General features: G+C 39.6%; 1 long non-coding RNA gene across 4 annotated transcripts; it reads right to left on the reverse strand.

The window, feature by feature from the left end:
• Positions 1-2,309: 2,309 nt before the first annotated feature.
• LOC112197413 lies at positions 2,310-18,765 on the reverse strand. 4 transcript variants are annotated; one of them, XR_002935660.2, is made up of 5 exons: positions 18,417-18,765; positions 17,113-17,455; positions 16,165-16,279; positions 7,983-8,051; positions 2,310-2,588 (listed from the first exon to the last, which is right to left on the reverse strand). It is a non-coding gene; the product is annotated as an uncharacterized LOC112197413 (long non-coding RNA). The 4 variants fall into 4 exon arrangements; XR_002935659.2 differs by having other exon boundaries at positions 16,165-16,262; positions 18,417-18,759; XR_002935661.2 differs by having other exon boundaries at positions 16,165-16,262; positions 17,113-17,452; positions 18,417-18,757.
• Between the last annotated feature and the right edge of the window lie 823 nt (positions 18,766-19,588).

The raw sequence follows: 19,588 nt of genomic DNA on the forward strand, positions 1-19,588 counted from the left end.
ATGAGCAAAAATGATCTCAATTACTCCAGCAACAGATTTTTGTTCTCACATACACAATTTAACAAGAAATGACAATTTTGCCCTTAATCTAATTAAGAAACTACAACGTGTCACTCGCTATATCTCTCTCTCTCTCTCTCTGATCTCCATATTCGGCGCAGCGATGGCATTCACGCTTGAAGACGACGACGACCGCCCTCCATCGACCTCACCGCCCTCTCTCTCCGTCCACTAGTCCGATTACCGCGACCGCGTCGTCTCCCTTCTCTCTCTCTCTCTCTCTCTCTCTCTCTCTCTCTCTCTCTCTCTCTCTCTCTCTCTCTCTCTCTCTCTCTCTCTCTCTCTCTCCTTCGCGACGACGATTTGGCCTTTGCTGAGTCCTGCTCCATTCTCCAGCCCAACTCCACCGCTGGTGAGTTGTTTCCAGTCCTCTCTCTCCGGTAAGATTCCAAGGAGCATCGCCAACCTGACTCACCTTCGGCTCGTACAATCAGTTTTCCGGCTGGGTTCCGGCAAGCTTCGACGCTAGACCACAACCTGTTGGAATGAACATTGCCGTCGTCTATAGCCAATTGCGCCGGCACTGGCCTGATTCAAGGTGAGTTCTTTGTTTTGTGTTATTGACTTGGATTCGAAATGAAGGCCTAAGACCAAGTAAGCTTAATCAGATATCTATATACACTTGTTTATTTTAACTCGTCTCTCTGGCTAGCTAGTGAATTTCATCTTGTCCTCTTTATTAATTATATAGGTGGATGCTAGCTCAGTGGTTAGAGCACCCACTACCTAATGACGAAGTCATGGGTTCGAGTCACCATGGGGGTAGGAGTGAAATCCTTTGATCCTCTTTAAAAAAGAAAAAAAAAAAAATTATATAGGTGGATGCACTGAAGCAAGAACTGGGAGAATTCAATATTTGCGCAGAGAGAAAGAAGAGAAGATCTGAGACAGCAGAGAGTACAGTATTTCAGTAGTGTTGTGAGTTTGGGTGCCCAAATCTTTTGTTTTTTTTTTTTGGTAAAATTGAGGCAGAAAGCCAGGGAGGAAAGAAAAAGGTAAAAACAAAAAGCTCTATTGGGGCAATAGACGTATGTTAAAGCGTCTATTGGAGGGTAATAGACGCATGTTAAAGCGTCTATTGGAGGGCAATAGACGCATGTTGGGGGCAATAGACATTTTGAATTGATGTACTCTCCTTGTTTTTTTTTTTTTTTGTAATCAAAGTTTTATTTGTCTAAATTTAAGAAGATTAGTTCCCATTATGGCAACTGAAAGTCCTATTGGGGGGCAATAGGCTTCTATTTGTGGGCAATACATGGCTGATAGTCGTCTATTGGGGGGCAATAGACGTCTATTAGAGGGTAATAGACTATTGGGGCAATAGACGTCTATTGGGGGCAAAAAACTTTCCGGTGAGATTTTCAGCAAATTCCGGTGGGCGGCAGCAGGTGACCGGCTCCGGCGAAGTCTCATATGGTTTCTCTCTCTTTCATTCTCTCTCTCTCTCTCTCTCTCTCTCTCTCTCTCTAAGTAATAAAGGGTGAGGGGTAAAATGGTATTAAAAAAAAATTAAAAACAAAAAAAAAAATCTTAATGGGGTATTAGGGAAGACTCTCTTATAGCGTATTGGGTAAGAGGGAATTAAAAAAACTTCATGGTGTTAGTGAGAAAAAAATCCCTAGAAATTGGGTAAATAGACAAAAACCCTTAAAAATAAGAGAGCTCGAGAATAATGTGGTTCATCTAATGTGGGATACACCATACCTAAATATGAATTGTTTTTCTTAGGTGTGAAGAGAAAATGGAGGCCTGGAATAGATCGAGTTGCTGTCTTCCAAATATCTTAAAGGAGTTATCGAAGAAATAAGGCTTTTGTCTGAAATTGGAATTTAATAAATTTTTCTTCTTCAGTCAGGACAAATAAAAAGAGTACCTAGAAGAATGTTTTCTCTTTTTTTTTTTTTTTTTTTTGGGGCCATCAGCCCAGAAAGAAACAACTAGCTAGCACAGCTAGCCATAAAACCTCTAGCTCTAGAGGTCCCAACAATATCGTCCAACAAATATTCAGTCATCAAAGCAGGAGGGTCATGCAAGATGCAGATTCCTTTGGCATGAAGGATACTGTTCTTAGCCAGAATGTCTGCAACCAGATTACGCTCACGATGAATGTTTTCTCTTTTAATACGTACTAAAACAATTTAGCAAACAAATCACAATCAATTAACCACTAGCTTAGGCTATATTACCAACAGCCACCATCGTCTACTACGTTATTAAGTGCATAATAAAATAAATTTGAAAGAGTTTAGTTAATTGAAAGGATTTTGTAGTGATGACTTCTTCATTCTACGTTAACGAGATAGATTGATCTGCAATATATTTCAAGACATATAGTGGGTCTTATAAGTACATATTCTGAATTTCTGAGAAGAGACTGCATATGACCTACATATACAAAATATTTCAGGGTTGAATCAGACTGGGCTTAGGTTCTAACTTGGCAACAGAAAATAAAAACTAAACGAGTAGACGAGTAGACGATTGTTGTTTCTTTCTCCTGCTTCATGGGGGTGCTCCTTGATCCTGGTCTGCAAACAATAGGATAGGAAGCATATCAATGAGTCCAAAAACGAGGTTTTAACCTAATTCCTATATGAGTCCAAAAACCAGAAAAATGCTCAAATCGATGGAAACAAAGATACACAAAACCAGAGTCCAAAAACGTGAATTAAGAAAGTGAAGCAATGAACCCCTAGTATCATCATTGCTAACCTGCACCATCATTTACAAACAACCTAGCCAAGAACACTGCATAACAAAACAATCGACTTATCTTCTCTCAATGATATCATTCCCAAAACCAGAGTCCAAAAACCAGAGTCCAAAAACGTGAATTAAGAAAGTGAAGCAATGAACCCCTAGTATCATCATTGCTAACCTGCACCGTCATTTACAAACAACCTAGCCAAGAACACTGCATAACAAAACAATCGACTTATCTTCTCTCAATGATATCATTCCCAACTACCTATTGCAACTAAGCCATTAGAATCAAAATCCTCTAGCTCAATTCTCCCCATTACATTCTTCCTAAGGTGCCTATCATCTGTCCCACCCTCACTGCTCTTCTTAGAGCCTAGAACTACCTCTGAGCACACCTCTAAATCTCCTCCCCTACTACAAAACACTCGGCTTCATGGCTTTCAATCCCTCCATTTTTCCAATAACCATTTTCCTCCTAACACCAAGACAAACCCAAGTCTGAAAAGCAACGGGAATTGAATTCCGAAAAAAGAGATAATCCATGCGACAGAGCAGCAACAATTAAGCCTATGCATTCAAATTCTAGAACTGGTAATTAAAAGTTAACCGTCCGAACCTGAATAAGAGTGTATCAAATGCTAAGCTACTTCCACCAGCGGTTCTTCTCCCTCTGGACGAGAATCTGATGGGCCTCTTCTTCTCTCTTCTCCCTGTTCACTTCTCTCCCGGCTGCCTCCACCTCTCTTTTCTCCCTCAGCACTTTTCTCTCTGCCTCCTCCTCTTCTCTCTCCGCCGACCTGCGTTCCCTACGGTTCCTGCAATTCTCCAACACTAGAAGTTTCCGTTGGTGGGTGAGCCCGAAACCAGAAAAAATCGCAACAGCGGTGCCGGAGAGGGCCGTTAGTACGTTCCACAAATTGACTTTGCCGGGAGGAGGAGGTAGTAAGACGATAAATTTGACGGGAGGAGGAGGAGGTGTTATGACAACAACCCGCGGCTGAACAAACAAATCAACCTTCAGAAAGAAGGGCCACCGGGAAAAAAACCTTGCCATCGGGAAGGAATGCAGATCGACAATCGAGAGGGGAGCGGCGAGAGGGGATTGAGAACGAAGGGATAGACACGACTACGACCTAACACACCCAAACGGCCAAACGGGCACCAAATGTTAGGACACTTACACATATTGTCTTGGGCCCAATCTTGGGCTCTATATCGGGTCGGGTCGTCTATAAATGGGTGTCTAGGGTTGTTAGTAGATTGAGCTATATAAGCAACTTGCCTCCATTGTAAAAGACATCGATGAATATGAATGTTATTTAGTTTATTTCCTTTCATTTTTCTGCAATTTACTTCCTCTACTTCTTTTTTATGGATTCTGATCCTAACATTTGGTATCAAAGCCCTTCGATCCATATGGGCGAGGTGGTTCTTCCAACAGTGCAAAACTTCATCAGTTCGATGGTTGTTTTTCAGCAAACTATGAACGATCTTCATAACAACTTCATGGCAGAGATTCGTCGGATTCAGGAATACCTCTCAAAATTTCCACATGTTGCAACCCCTACATACAGTGGTCCATGGTATGCTCCAGAAGATCCTACACTTCTAAGTCCTTGGAAGGGTTTGATCGATGGTTCATCAGGTTCATTGTATTACTGGAATCCTGAAACTAACCATAGCCAGTATGAAAGGCCATCTCCACCTACTCCTTTGTATCCACCGACATTCACCTCATCAGATTACTCCATTCACTCAAAACCTCAACCATACACCTCCGATTACCACCATAGTATCACTCCTCCAATTACCCGCCCTACAACTCCTCACCCTTATCATGTTGCTTCGATTCACCCCAACCCTCACCACCAATCACACAACCTACCAGTCAATTACCCTCACTCTGAACCTATTGAATCATTTGTTTCCCATAATCATAGTCCGTACAAGGCAACCGTTCTCTCTAAGTCAACTTTGTCTTCCACATATGATAGCGTTCTCAGCAGCGCTCCTATGACCACGAAGCTCAAATCTATTCGAGTGAACCAAAACCTTAGGACAAGGTCGCAGATAAAGATGAAGCGAAAACACTTGTCTAAGTCCACTCGACGCAGTTGAAAACAAATTCAAGGCGATTCAAAGACGGCCAGGTGTGACCCTATTTTGATTACGTCCACAAAACCCGATGATTTGGATGTGCCAGTTAAGACATCTCCTGCTTTCGCAACTATGCTGATGGTTGCAGCTGTGACTGAGAAGCAAGATTTGAGTGTTCCTTTGCTTAAGGATGAGTCCATGCTTGTTGAGAGTAAGAAACTATTTGTGCCCGGTGCTGTAGACTTGACTAAGGTCATGCATTCCAAGGTTAATGGTTCATATCATGAATCTGATTCGAGCTATCAACCTTCCTCTCCCACATCTGATGAGATAGAGACACCAAAGGGTCGAGAATTGGCTTTGGATGGGCTTTGGGATGCTAGTGGTGGATTGAACACCAAGAAGACTAAATTCAAGAGTTTCTACCTTGGAGACTTTGATCTGATTCATGATGAAGACCACATGCTTGAAGATCATGAGCAAAGTGCAATTGTGACTCAGTTTACCCAATTGTGCCAACAAGCTGGCATTAAGGTACGCATGGTTACCGGAGACTTGCTTATGCTGGCTCATCCTCTACATTTCAAGCTTATTAATAGTGACAATTCTAATGTTACTGTTTTGGAGAATATCAAGTACAAACACTGTAATTGTGATATTGTTGGTGTTGTGGAGGATTTCATAATTTCAAAAAAGATAGGAGGAGTTTTACGAAAGGGCATATGTGGGCTATATATGTTGATGATGGAATGCCGAGAAATTATGGTTTGGTTGATGAAGTTTTTTATGTCAGTCCTTTTGAGATGGAAATTAGGTGGTTGGATCTTCAGAATAATGGGAATCAGTGGTTGGCTTCTTGGGAGAAGTTGGGCTTGCATGTTCCTTGTGGAAGGATTAAAGTTACTAAGCAAACCACCTCTAATTCAGTCCATATAATTTTTCATGTGATGGAATGTGATAGAACTGCAAGAGAGATTTATCTGATTTATCCAAAGAAGGGATTTGTTTGGGCACTTTGTCCCTCTCACACCATCAACAAATTTTTATTCCTAAAAACCTAATTTAAAGTAAAATAACAATTTTGCCCTTAAAGTAATTGAACAATTACACTATACCACTCTCTCGTCTCATCTCTCTCTCTCTCTCTCTAATCACGAGCATCATGTCGTAGCCGACGGCGTTGTCTTCATCATAGGAAGAGGACACAGACCAGTATCAGGTGGAGCTGAACGAAGTCTTTCTTCTCCAAGCAGCACGTCGGAGCTTCTGCAACTCTTTCGCTGACACCTACGATGAACCGTTCACGAGCTCCATGTCGAACATCATTTCCAGTTCCAATACAGGGTCCGACCATCCATTCACAAGTTCCTCGTCTAGCAGCGTGTACGAATTTGATACAGGCTCGACTTCTGGTTTGGGTTAGTCCGAGAGGTTTAAGTCGGGTTGTGTTCAGAATTTAGTGAATCTGTCACTGAATCCGTGTGGTTTTCTTCCCCAAATCCTCAACTGAATCCGTCACTGCCTACCAACTCTGACACCTTGTCATGAACGAAATGAAGAAGAGTAATCCAATCACCAGACCCGACCCTTCAAATCTGGGCCATCTGAACATCACCTCTAAGACAGATTAGTTGAGGTGATTCTGAAATGTAAAACGGCGACAATGATGATGGTGATGTTACAGCTTATAGAAACGGGAATCCAATTTCGTTGAGAAATCGTGGCTTTTCGAAATGCTTTGGGACTTATTAGTGAAGGGATGGAATTGGATTGGGATTGAGAAAGAAGGGAATTAGGGGTTTGCGTAGACCAAGAGATCGAAGTTGGGAGCTACAAGGCTTTTGTGGGTTTGGACTTTAATTGAATTATTGAAATTTTTGCTTGATCTTATGAAATTATTATAATCAAAATCTTCTTTACGACCAATAAAAATGTTTTATTGCCTACTCACAGTCTCACATCTTGTGACTAACTGCTCGCTTCCCGATGTCATGGTTGTCTTTCAAGACACTCGCCCACCCGATAGGCTTTCATTGTCATCCTAGCTTAAGCTAGTCCATCTCTAACTTGCGTGCATCCCACAAATCGATAGCAAGTGACATGACAGTGCACAAAGACCTAGTTGGCCTACATATTCCCTCGTTGGATCATTTTTTAGTAGCTTGCACAATTCATTAGCCTCATCGGCATCACTTGACACAACCTATTCGGCTCAGGGGCAACACATCTGCATACTTAGACCTGGAGCGTCTTTTGGCCAAGCCATCTTGGCCTTGTGGCCCTCCCTGCTATCGAGGCTAACATTGTCCTCTTCTTGGTGTCCATCCTAGCTCTAATGTCAACTCTCACCTAAGGCCAAACCTCAAGCGGGCTTAATGTCTCTCATGTTGGCACGCCACTCGAGTGAGCAACTCACTCTCGATCCCCCTCTCGAGTTTCCTTTAATCTAGCACAGAGTCGCCCGTCCCATGCTTGCTGGCATCAATTTCCTTTGGGCAACGTCGAACTCAAACTCTTGCTCATATTGCTTGCTTCGTAGCCAATGAGCACCACGGAGTCTATCTATCTTAAAGCCACATGTTTGTCTAACGTCGATGGCAAATGGACCACCCACATATGAACCTCGCTCTCGACGCTGACTCCAATATCGGTTTTTCAGCCAATACTGTCCGCATGACCTCCTGACTCGTGGAAAAATATGTCGCCTTTTTCTGACAACATATGCCCGGCCCCTATGCCCCAACGGATGGCTAGAAGAAACTCGCTTAGTTTCCCATGAAGACCGACACCGGGGGTGGTGGAGAGCTAGACACCAGGTGACAGGACCCGCCCCGAATTTCACCCTGAAATCCTAGGTGGCCCTGTGGGGCCCACCTTAAGGATAACTCTACCAAAAATTCGGCAGAGTCACCTCTAAAATGGACTACCCAAAAACCTGTAAAACACACAAAAACACTTCAAGCAAACAAACCTTATACTCCTGGAGCCACCCTACTCCCAATTACCAACAACTCTACTTTCACAAAATACAAAACTCAACAATACTAATCCCAAAGGTTATCAGAGCAATACTACTATACACAGGGATATAAAAAGAAGAGTAAAGGATCAAGGGATCCTACACTGCGGAAGTAGTGACAAATATGCCTCAAATGTCATGTACGCCCGACCTCCACTAATTCGCCTGCAAACTGGGCATTAGAAACCGAAAGGCCCAGGGGAAAGTAGATGAAAAACCTTAGCGTTAGTGGACAAAAATAAACAATTTAAAAGAAAAAGTATTTCATACTTTCCCACATTTATTTCATTAAAAACCGATGCATGCAACAATTAGAAAAACACATTTAGCTTTAAATCCAAGAATTCCAAAACTAGCCTCACTAGTCACCACATTCAAAAACTATATCGTAAAACTGAAATCTCGTTTCTCAAGAAGATAAGACCAGCCCCGCTGGCTACAGTGAAAATCAGACTAGCCCCGCTAGTTAAGCAACTATAAAATATGGGGAAGAAGTTTCACCATACGGAAGAAGGGAGCCTCCCAGGCTCGGGTCTGGAGCATCCCACACTCTGGAGCATCCCACACTCTGGAGCATGGCATGCTATGCTCTTACTCACCCACGAACACATAGTAAGCAGGGATGAGTACTAATAGGCTAGCTAGCTATAAATATGACGACCCAGGTATGGTGGGTTAAAATCATACGAAAATTGAAAATCAGTAAGGCTTCCCCATAAGTCCCGCGAATAAAGAAAACACGAGTACGATTCCCAACCGTACCCGGAAATTCTCGTAGAAAGTCACATAAATCGACAGTGTGTCCCACACACTAAAAGAATAATTAGATCATCATCAAGGCATTCCCAATGCCAAAACCGAAAGTCGATAAATAAATATGAAAACTAACTCGATCAAAATCTCATTTTGAAAATCTCTTATAAATCTCAAATCGACAAATAGAAACATAATATAAGTAGTATAATTCCGAAAATCACCTCGGAAATAATTCGTCGAAAATCATGCTTTCAAATAAAAGTCATATATCGGAGATACTTATCGAAGGCTCAAAATCCATTTCCGAAATTAAATCATAAATCCAAATCCGAGCATAATAAGTTCATATCCGAAACTCATGAAAAATCAATGTCAAATTATGATCCAAGACAAAATATCATGCTCGATAAATAAAATGATAATTAAATTAATCAATAATTTCAAGATAAATGCATGCATCATTATTTAAAACAAAAGTCCACTCACAGTACTATTGGGCGACCACGCAAACGAGTTCCTTCATTTAACCGTAGCTAGCGGCATTGCCCTGTACACAATTATATTTCTGTAAACGGCAATCCGATAAAGTAATTACGATCCTAAACGAAACCTGAAAATCCCTATCTCCATTACTTCTCAAATTCAACCCAAATCTCTCCCACAACACCAATTCCTCAATTAACATATTCCACAACGAAAACAAGGGAAATCCGACGGCCGGATTTCCAACAATTCAATCACAAAACTTCAAACTTCGGAAATTCACAAATAATTACAAACTCCTCCATAATTCACCAAACTTCACATACAAGCTCTACAACATATATACAATTTAATGGGCTAAAAACCGGAATTAAAACACTACCCTACATGCCTCCACGCGCCACCAACAGTGGCAGCGCGTGGGCCCCACGCACCACCGACAACCACCTTCGATGGCCACCAAAATTTGGCAGCACCATCTACTCAACAAACCCAACCTCTTTCTCAACTACAACAAGTTCCAATTTTACCTGGAAGAGCTCCAATTTGGCCGGTGAAAAATTTTCAGAAAATTCAAGAACCCTAGGATTTGAAATTTCTTCGATTTGACCTCCACACTGCAAATCGTGGCTCAAGGCTAGGGGGAAATGATCCTTGGCAAAAACTGCACCTTCGACGCCGGTTTGGTGGCCGGAATCGGAAGATATCACCGGAAATAACAAACTGCTACAGTAATCTTCTTGGCTTGAATTCGAGCTTCTCCGGCCAAATCACGACGACCCACGACCACAGGCGTATAGGAGAGGAAGAGAGGAGTCGACCATCACCCTGGGCTCGCCGATTGATGGCCGGACGGCGGCAAAACAAAGGGGAGAAGGAGAGAGGCCGACGCGGGGGAAAGAGGGAGAGGAAGAGAGAGAAAGTCGGGGTACGTTTCCAGAAATGGAAATCTACCATAGTAACTTTCTATATATATAGAAAGTTACCGTGAACAGTAACTTCCACATTTTAAGGCTTAACTTTCGCTTATGAATTCCGATTTTTACGTATCACATATCCACGCGCTCAGTTTAACGTCCTCTACAACTTTCATGAAGAACATTTTCTCAAATTTTGACCCGAACAAAAAGTCAACTTTTAGGGCCACTAAAAGTGCTGAAATGACAATAAAAGTGAAAGCAAATGTCGTTTACCGTCCTAATGATTAGTAAATCAGTAAATTCTGGTTCGGGACGTTACACCAGGTCTCCCCCTATAGAGCATATCGAACTTGAATGGCCAAGGTGAGAGGAAACGTCAAAATATCCAAGGAGACTAATAATTCATAATCAATTCATAAAAATCCAAATGAAAAGCCGTCAAGTGCGTCGAACTCGTCTCAACGTCCTCGTCATTTCTCGTGTTTTGAATTTTCCCAAATTCTAAGCTGAGGTACCTCGAACCCAAAGTTCCACTTTATTACCATAATGTCACTCATCCTCCATTTAGCTCCTAGCTTGCTTGAGAATAGCCTAGGTGTAGAGCATTTCCTGCCTAGCGTGTGAAGTAAGAAAGGGGGATAGGTTGTGTTCAAGAGCGTCTTCATCTAAGTTAATTGGAATTAGAGTCCGACAAAGTGTGTTGTGTGTGATTGTCGGGGGTGGAGGCATCTCCCTAGGTCCTAACAAGTTTCATCATCTTGATATCAACCATTCTAAAATATGTTTTTGATCAGCTTTCTTTACTGACTGTCCTCTTTCTTTACACATTCTATTCCCATATCAAATGTCATCCAAACTTCACCAAATGTGTGCTAGATGGCCTGTGTGTCTAGTACATCTCCGTAAATTTTCATATTTTTCTGAGTTATATTGGTTAGGTTTTTATTTATTTTTCCACTGCTATCAACAGGACCAGTGGTCAGTCTTGTGACCTTTTGTTGGAGGCTTGGAGCTTTTAGTTTAGGTTAATCCACCGTGGAAGACCCTTACCTTATTTCCGTACACTATAATCGACATTCTTGCAGGAATTAATGACCATACACCAAGTATCTAATTTTCAATCTAATATATTAGTAGACACAATAAAAACTATCCAAACTATCTTCCGATCTTCTATACCAGCTATCTAATATTTCAATCTAATATTTTAAGGGGAAATTTTACACACACATATCCATTCACTTAATACACACCCCTGTTTTTTGAAAAAAAAAATTTAATACTTTTTTACCCTTTCAATAATGATGAACTATTGAACTCTAGAAGAAGAAGAAACAAAGATGAGCCCAAAAAAAAAAAAAAAGGAAAATAAAAACTATAGCAAAAGAAAGAAATTCAGATCTCAACCTCCATGGTTAATATCTACGAGAATACAAATTAATTCGTTATAGAACTTAACCTCTCCTTCCATGGATGTTGTAATTTCCTCACTCTACTAGTCTGTACTGTTATTAAGAGAACCCACTTTGTCAACCAAAATGGGTGTGAAATAACATAATTATCCTTAGATCATAGATTAATTTAAAATAGTTTTTAATATATGAAGGATATTACGGCAAATAGCAAAATAATAAAATAAAAAAAATAAAAAAAATAAAAAAACTGCTAACAGCTTCTCATCCCACATTCCACAGATATAACTACCCACGACTCATCCCACATCATGCAGATAACTTCATACATCTTGCGGATAAGGATAAGTAAGTGTTAGAGAGATTTGTGTAACTAAAGATCTGTGCAATCAAAACTGATCATCAGTTTTAAATCTTTGTATTTATAGTTTATTGTAACAGTAGCGTAACAGTCAATTCGCTTAGCTATATAATTGTACATTGTAATCAGATTGAAAGATATACAGAAAACACATTTTCTATATGGTATCATAGTTTAGGTTGCTTACCTCCTTTCGATCCAATTCCTCTTTCTTAGTCATTCTTCATAATCAGCGCTTCCCCTCCCTCCCTTATGGCCACCACCACTACTTCTTCCTCCTCTCCACACACTTCCAGCTTTATCAAACTCACTGAAAACAACTATCTCGTTTGGCTTCGGCAAATCAAACCTTACCTCAATGGTAATGATCTCTGGTGCTATGTTGACAGTTCCAAACCTGCTCCCCCACCTACCATTATGTCCACCCCCTCTGACGGCCAACCTGCTGTGCTTATCCCCAATCTAGACTATACCAAATGGTTCAAAGAAGACCAATCATCGTCAACACTCTCACCACCACTCTCACTGAAAATATTGCCCAGCTGACAATTGGTTTCGACACATCCAAGGACATTTGGGATTGTCTTCAGCGCCATTTTTCCCAAAAGTCTGTTGCCAGTGCCTTTACCCTTAAAATGCAGCTTCTGGATCTCCATAAAGGAAACCAGTTTGTTGATGCCTAACTCCGCCAAGCCCAAGGCCATTGCCGATTCTTTAATTTCCATCTACAAGCCTGTTTCTGACAAAGACTTGGTCATTGCTACTCTGCATGGCCTTGGGCTTGATTATGGCATGCTCCGCACTACACTCACCCAAAACCCACCTCTCCCTGACTTCTCTGAGCTCCGAGCTCGCATTCTATCCTTTGAAGCACAGCAGATTGGTACATCTGCGACTGGAATGGCCATTGCACTCTTCAATCATACCGCTTCTTCCTCATGTCGTGACCAACGTTACTCTACCCCTCGTCCTTCTCCCTCCAGCGGTCAGTACTCCACAGGTCGGAATCGCCGCAGCTATACGGTTCCGCCATTTTCCCAGCAACAAGAGTTTGTGTCAAACCCTTTTCCGCAGCAGTAGCAGCTATTCACTTCCCCGCCTAGCCCCTTCTCTTCACCTCCCTGGGCTGCACATCCTGGGCCTCCTGGGCTTCTTGGCCCGGCACCTCAATGGTGCCCTAATTGCCACTCCAACCAACATGGGCTTCCTCAATGCCTTCACAGATTCCCTGGCCCAAGTATTGCTGCTCCATTTGCTAGAGTCCACTATGCAACTGACCCTAATTGGTACTTGGATACAGGTGCGACTCATCACATGACAGCCATGCCTGTTCATAATCCTCAAGCTTATGGGGGCCTCATAATGTTTATATGGGTAATGGGGACTCAAGCTCGTTTCCCATACTGGTGATCTTCCCTTGTCATTAGGATCTTCCAAATTCACACTACAAAATATTTTTAAAATTTCGTCAATTCGTAAAAATCTTCTCTCTGTTGCTCGTTTCACTAAGGACAACCTAGTGTTCTTTCTTTTTGCTCCGGATTTTTATCAAATCTATTGCTTACGTACTAGTCGTCTCTTATTTCAGGGCCCTTGTAAAGATGGTCTCCATCCGCTTACTCTGTCAAGCGTCTCCGCTCCTCCACAAGCCCTTGCCTCCATTCACTCCTCCATTTGGCACAATCTTTTGGGCGATCCCTCTTCAAATGTCTTAGCTCGTCTAGGTTCAACAATTGGTTCAAAATTATCTTTTCGTGACTTTTGTAGAGATTGTGCTCTTAGCAAATCTCATCAATTACCTTTTAATTCCAATAACGAGTCTGTTAATTTTCCATTTCACATTATTCATAGTGATGTTTGGACTTCATCTACTCTTTCTGTTAGTGGCTTCAAGTATTACGTTCTTTTCACATATGAATTCTCACGTTACACTTGGATTTACCCCATGCGTCGCAAAAATGAAGTACTCACTCATTTTCAAACCCTGGTCGCCATGATTCAAAATCTTTTTCACCATACCATAAAACTTCTTCAAAGTGACAATGGGACTGAGTATGTTAATAATGTCTTCTCTCTTTATTGTAAATCCTTGGGAATTCAATAGAAATTTTCTTGCCCACATACACCACAACATAATGGACTTGCTGAGCGCAAACATTGCCATATTGCCACTATGAGTGGTAGTCTTCTCCTTACCTCCGGTGCTCCCCATAATCTTTGGGTCGAAGCAGTCTTGACCTCGGTTTATCTTATAAATCTCCTTCTCACACCCACTCTCAATTGGGATACCCCTCACACCCGTCTTTATGGTAGTCCGCCTTCCTACTCGTCTCTTTGAGTTTTTGGTAGCACTTGTTTTACTCATCTTGGGTTTTATGTCTCTGATAACCTCTCCAGTCGTAGTATCGAGTGTGTGTTTTTAGGTTACAGTCCTCAACACAAACGTTACCGTTGCCTCGATCCCACCACTGGTCGTGTGACTCGTGTCTATGTCTCTAGGCATGTTATTTTTAACGAAACAATTTTTTCCTCCAAGAATTTGCAGTCAATTAGCTTAGCTATATAATTGTACATTGTAATCAGATTGATAGATATGCAGAAAACACATTTTCTACAGTAAGGTTTTAAATATCTGCAATATTTCCGATAAATCCTCCGATATCTCCCTTTTTCGACAGACCAATATATCTTAGAGGGTGAATATCTTATCTTCTACAGTTTCTGCGAAATTTCTCCGACATCGTCAAATATCCCCGATATAATAGATATTTGGGATATATCTTCGATAAAGTAAATAAATATCTGTAAAATCTGATGAAAAAAAAAAACAAAAAATAGGAAAAACTCAGTAATTCTTTAAATGCAAACCTGTGTGAAGAGAGATCTCCTCAAGACAAATCTGGGTGAGGAGAAATCCTCTCAAGGCGAATTTAGGTGAGTAGAAAATCTCCTCAAGGTGAATCTAAGTGAAGAGAAAATACCCTCAAGGCGAATTTAGGTGAGAAGAAATTCCTTCAAGGCGAATGTAGGTGAGAAGAAATACCCTCAAGACGATTTTGCATGAGAAGTAATAGTGCTCAAGAGAAGACCCGATATGGGAGGAGGAATAGAGATGCAATTGATGATCAAAGCACCCCATCTGATGTTTCTTCAATTGCCTTAAGTTTTGACTCTATCAGTTTAGGCACAGAGCCCAGTGGGATCTTAAATGAATCTCATGAAGGCAACAATCAATTTGGCTATGACGTGTATGGATATAATCAATATGGAGAAGTATATGATTAGTTATCTAGTTGGATTCATCATTACTATCTCCTTATAAGGAAAACAGTCAGCAGCTCTAAAGAGATCTATAATTATCATGTTCATCACTACAATGCATACTATATGAGTCATATGTCTTGGTTTGATTATTGCAATTTCATAGACCACTGAGCGGATTTTCAACCGCCTAGAGTTTTTTTTTTTTTTTTTTATGTAGATGAAGTTGACATTCATATATATTTATTTATATGTAATTCTAATAAATTGACCCTTTCAAAAACGATATATTTTCTCCTATATCCCCGATATTTCCGATATCTCAATTTTTCAAAGTTCTGATAGATATTTAGAACCGAAATTTAAAACCTCGCGGATAACTACCCACATCTTACAGATATTTCTTATCAGTTTCATTTTCTCCAAAATAAAAATATCAATTAAACTATTGCACACATGCATCGGTAAAGACTAGTATATACTAATCAAAACTTGGTTCCTCTGAGTTTCTCAATGTTAGCAACGTAACATGCATGGCATTATAATCTTTGGAGCAACTAACATGTGGAGAATTATAACAATCTCAATGCATTTGTCAAGCCAAACTTCAAAACGAAGAGATTTCTGTGAGCCATAGACCAATTGAAAGTTTCTGTAATCAAAAGCTTGGAAATAAACATATCATAACAATTTCTTCTTCCACTTGTATAATTGTTACAGCATACTTGTATAATTGTTAGTTCGTAAATACAGCAATATCTAGGCTGCCGGGTTGAGGTGAACAGGGCGACTTGGTGCGGGTAATAAAGTAGAGGGGCATAGCAGAAACTTTGAGGGAAAAGTTGAACAAAAATAATCCAGGGGGTGTGTATAAGGTAGTTAGGTATGTATAAATAAAAGTTTTACTTTTGCAATCAATACCACTAAATCAAATGATATTAGGCTAATGCATTCATTTTCTGATAGATTAAATTTGATTCATTATAAGTTGCATATTTTGAATTTAATACGTTTACCAAAAACTTTTAAACGACACCTATCATGAAATAGCTGAGTGAAGATGTAGAATGGAAGGTCTGAATGAGAGCTTACAGGAGTAAAAGCCATCCGGCGGGCTTGCCATTCTGGATCTTTTGACCAATGTGAGAACAACTATGTGTGACCCAGAGTAGATATACCGGCCCATATTCCTGCAACGTGCACATATCTAACATGGATCAGATATATAAAGATAAATAAAAACTTTAACAATAACAATTATAATAAAAGTTCCTTTAAAATGATGAGCGCCCTCATCAACTCTACTTAAGTGGAATCTGATCGATGAAAATGATTTTCATTTGGGAAAATGTGCAAAGTGCTAGTCGTTGTGAAAGGATATGTTTGTATTTTAATTGTAATTTTGTTTTTCTCATGATAACTACAAATGGATAACCAATATAAGAAGTTAAGAACCAATCCAAATACACTGATAATATGATCTCTCCATACGTAACGAATCCTACCACTGAAATATGTGTGCATGCATAATAATGAAATGATACGCCGGCTTTACTGTAGTTTACTCATGTTAAAAGCATTTGCATTTTACTTGCTACTAATGTGCTGAAAGCTTTACTTACCTAAATAATAGTTTTAAAAAACTGTGAGAAACAAATACATTTCAAATATATGCATAAAATATGTAAAGGGTGAATTTATAAACAATACTAGGTCTTTTATTTACAAATTCGCACATAACACCCCTTTGCATTCACGTTAATGAACATTTACTACATACAAGTCCCTACACTGAAATCAATAACATAAGGGCAAGTTCACTCGTTGGGTCACTGAGTCAGATATTGTTCACTGCTTTTTTATGTTTATTTCCATCCTCTGGGTTCCTGGCTCAGTTTCCAAAGTGACATGGGTTACTCTGGTCACTTTCTGGATAAGTTTTGTGACCTATAAACTGACCCCAGGTCCTAGAGGGTGGAAATAAACACTAAAAATAGTGAATAGTATCTGACCCAGTTGATGAACTTGAATAAGTAGTACCTGCTCAATGGCGTTTAAGCATACCGCTCCATATAAATAGTAGACAAGTTCCATGCAGTTGTAGACCGGTTTCCAACCAACTCATGCAATAGTACATAAACAACTGATCTAACACTGTATGCAATATGTCTATACTATATGAAGCTCGTCTATCATTGTTGTATGAATTTAGTAAGCATATTGTAGACTTTCCTCCTTCAAAGACAGCAATCGAGTCTCCTCTCTTGCTTAAGGGTCAGACTGACAAGTGCATCTTTAAGAATGTTTGGAAACCATCACGTGCTCTGACATCATAAGGAGCATCCAATGACTCAAAACTCGTTCATCACTTCGGCAGAACCTGCTAATTAACAGCGAACATAAAATAAAGTAACTATAATTATTATGGAGTTTTTTTTTTAATCAAACCCAAATCCAGAATCAATTTCATTCATCACATGCCAGAATAGCCATTATATACCCTTCTGCTGCATTCAACAAGACAGATTAAGAAGGTGTGATAGTACCTATGGTGATACATAGAAATAAGTCCACTAATTATACATCAAATCCATAGAGACTAGCGTAAAGTATTGAAACTCATAATTAGAAAGTTATTAGATTAGTTATTGTTTGCAGGGTACATCGTGAATTAATCAAACGATCCATAATTCTAATACCGGGGCGTACGACCTAAAGGCTAGGAGGCAATGTTATGATAAAGTAATGCAATTTTTTTTTGGGTACAATGGGGGACTAAAAAAAAAGGTAATGCAAAATTTAGGCCTAACTTAACTTATTTTCTTTTGTTTTTTTATTTTTTATTTCTGAATTGCAACTTGTTTATGATCAAAGTAAAACAATATTATTATTCTCAAAAAAAAAAAAAGTAAAACAATATTAGAAAAAAATTATTAGCCAGAAGAAGAACTCAAGATCTAATTTGTTGGATTTATATTATAAATCAAATTTTTTTATCAAGGTGAATTTTTTTAAACCAACTTAGAAAAAAAGGAAAACACATTTAATTTAAATTATAAATAATTTAATCCTTGGGCTATCCCTATGAGTTATAGCCTTATAGGTTTGTATTTATGAGTACTTCTCAGGACAATATTCACGTAAGAAAATGAAAGTAAAATCAATCTCTAACAACAAGGAGTTTATACAAATACAAATTACTGTCAGATCTATAACAAATAATGCTAATCAAAACTAAAAAAGAGACATGTTGTGGTTGCAGATCGATGAGAAGATGCCCTCCTGCATCATTTTTAACGAATGAAGAAAAGAGTAAAAGTAACCATGCGGGAGAGAGTAGAAACCTTCAATTGAGAGGGAGAGCACAGAAACCTTCAATCGATGGAGGGCTGTGGCGGTGTTGTTTACATCTGGAAACCTTCTATCAAAGAGGGAGAACAGCGAGAGAGATTAGGTTGCGAACGCGATAGAGCAACAAAAAATCTCATCCTTTAGGCATTTTTTGATTAATCGGGAGGCCTTGACGGTTTCCCAGACCGATTTCACTCACAATCGAGGACATCAAAAGAAAAAGAAGTTAAGTCTGGAGCTAAGAGATGCCTCCTGATGATATGTATGGACTATGGTCATGGATGGCTGTCGGTAGCGTGGGTATCGTTGGCTTTCGGCCGTTGGATGGCTGAGATTGCCAAATTAGGTAAAGAAAAATGTATGGCTCCAGTTGTTGGAAAACGTATTGGTTGAAAAAATATTTACAGAAGTTTGTTACGATAAAATGTCAACTCGATGAGCTAAGTTTAGCTTCTCAAAGTGCTCCACATTCCGCTGTCTACATCACATGAATAACAAACTGTCAGAAAAAATAATAATAAACAAATAAAAGAAGAAGAAAGTGAGACATGAGGATGCGACAGATGTATCGTGTCCCGTCCCTTAAACCCTAGCTTTTTCTTTTTCTTTTTCTTTTCTAAAGTTCATGAAATTTTTTAATTTTCGGTTGGCTGGATCATATAATGCAATTGCAAAGAAAGAGCAGAGATTTGAAGACAAACTAAAAGTAATTTGTGATTGCCAGAAGCATTGCTATTAGGTTTGTTTTGTTTTCAAGATAGTTATGATTGATAACTGTTTTGGGATTATGGGGTTGGATTCAAACTCTCATATATGTCAATTATGGTGTTCCAGTTTAGTTTTTAGTGAAAAATAACTCATATTGTCATAGTAAATCAATAGGTCATACCATCAAATTTCGTATGTACTCATCTATGTGTTATAGTGAATTCAATCCCACTCCATTGTGACACAAATTGATCATACAAAATTCCCTTATTTCTTAAAAAAAATGAGAATTACATAATGGCATCCTACATAATATCTTGCAAAAATGACTCTTTATTAACAAAATTTTCAGGTTGTGCAACCTGTATGTAACGTTTGTTTACGAGTACACCAAACATGAATCTGATTGATGTCAGTTTACCAACTAAGGTTCTGTCACGCCCTGAATTTTGAATGA

Source organism: Rosa chinensis, chromosome 4, assembly GCF_002994745.2.
Source record: "Rosa chinensis cultivar Old Blush chromosome 4, RchiOBHm-V2, whole genome shotgun sequence".
NCBI classification, from domain to species: Eukaryota; Viridiplantae; Streptophyta; class Magnoliopsida; order Rosales; family Rosaceae; genus Rosa; species Rosa chinensis.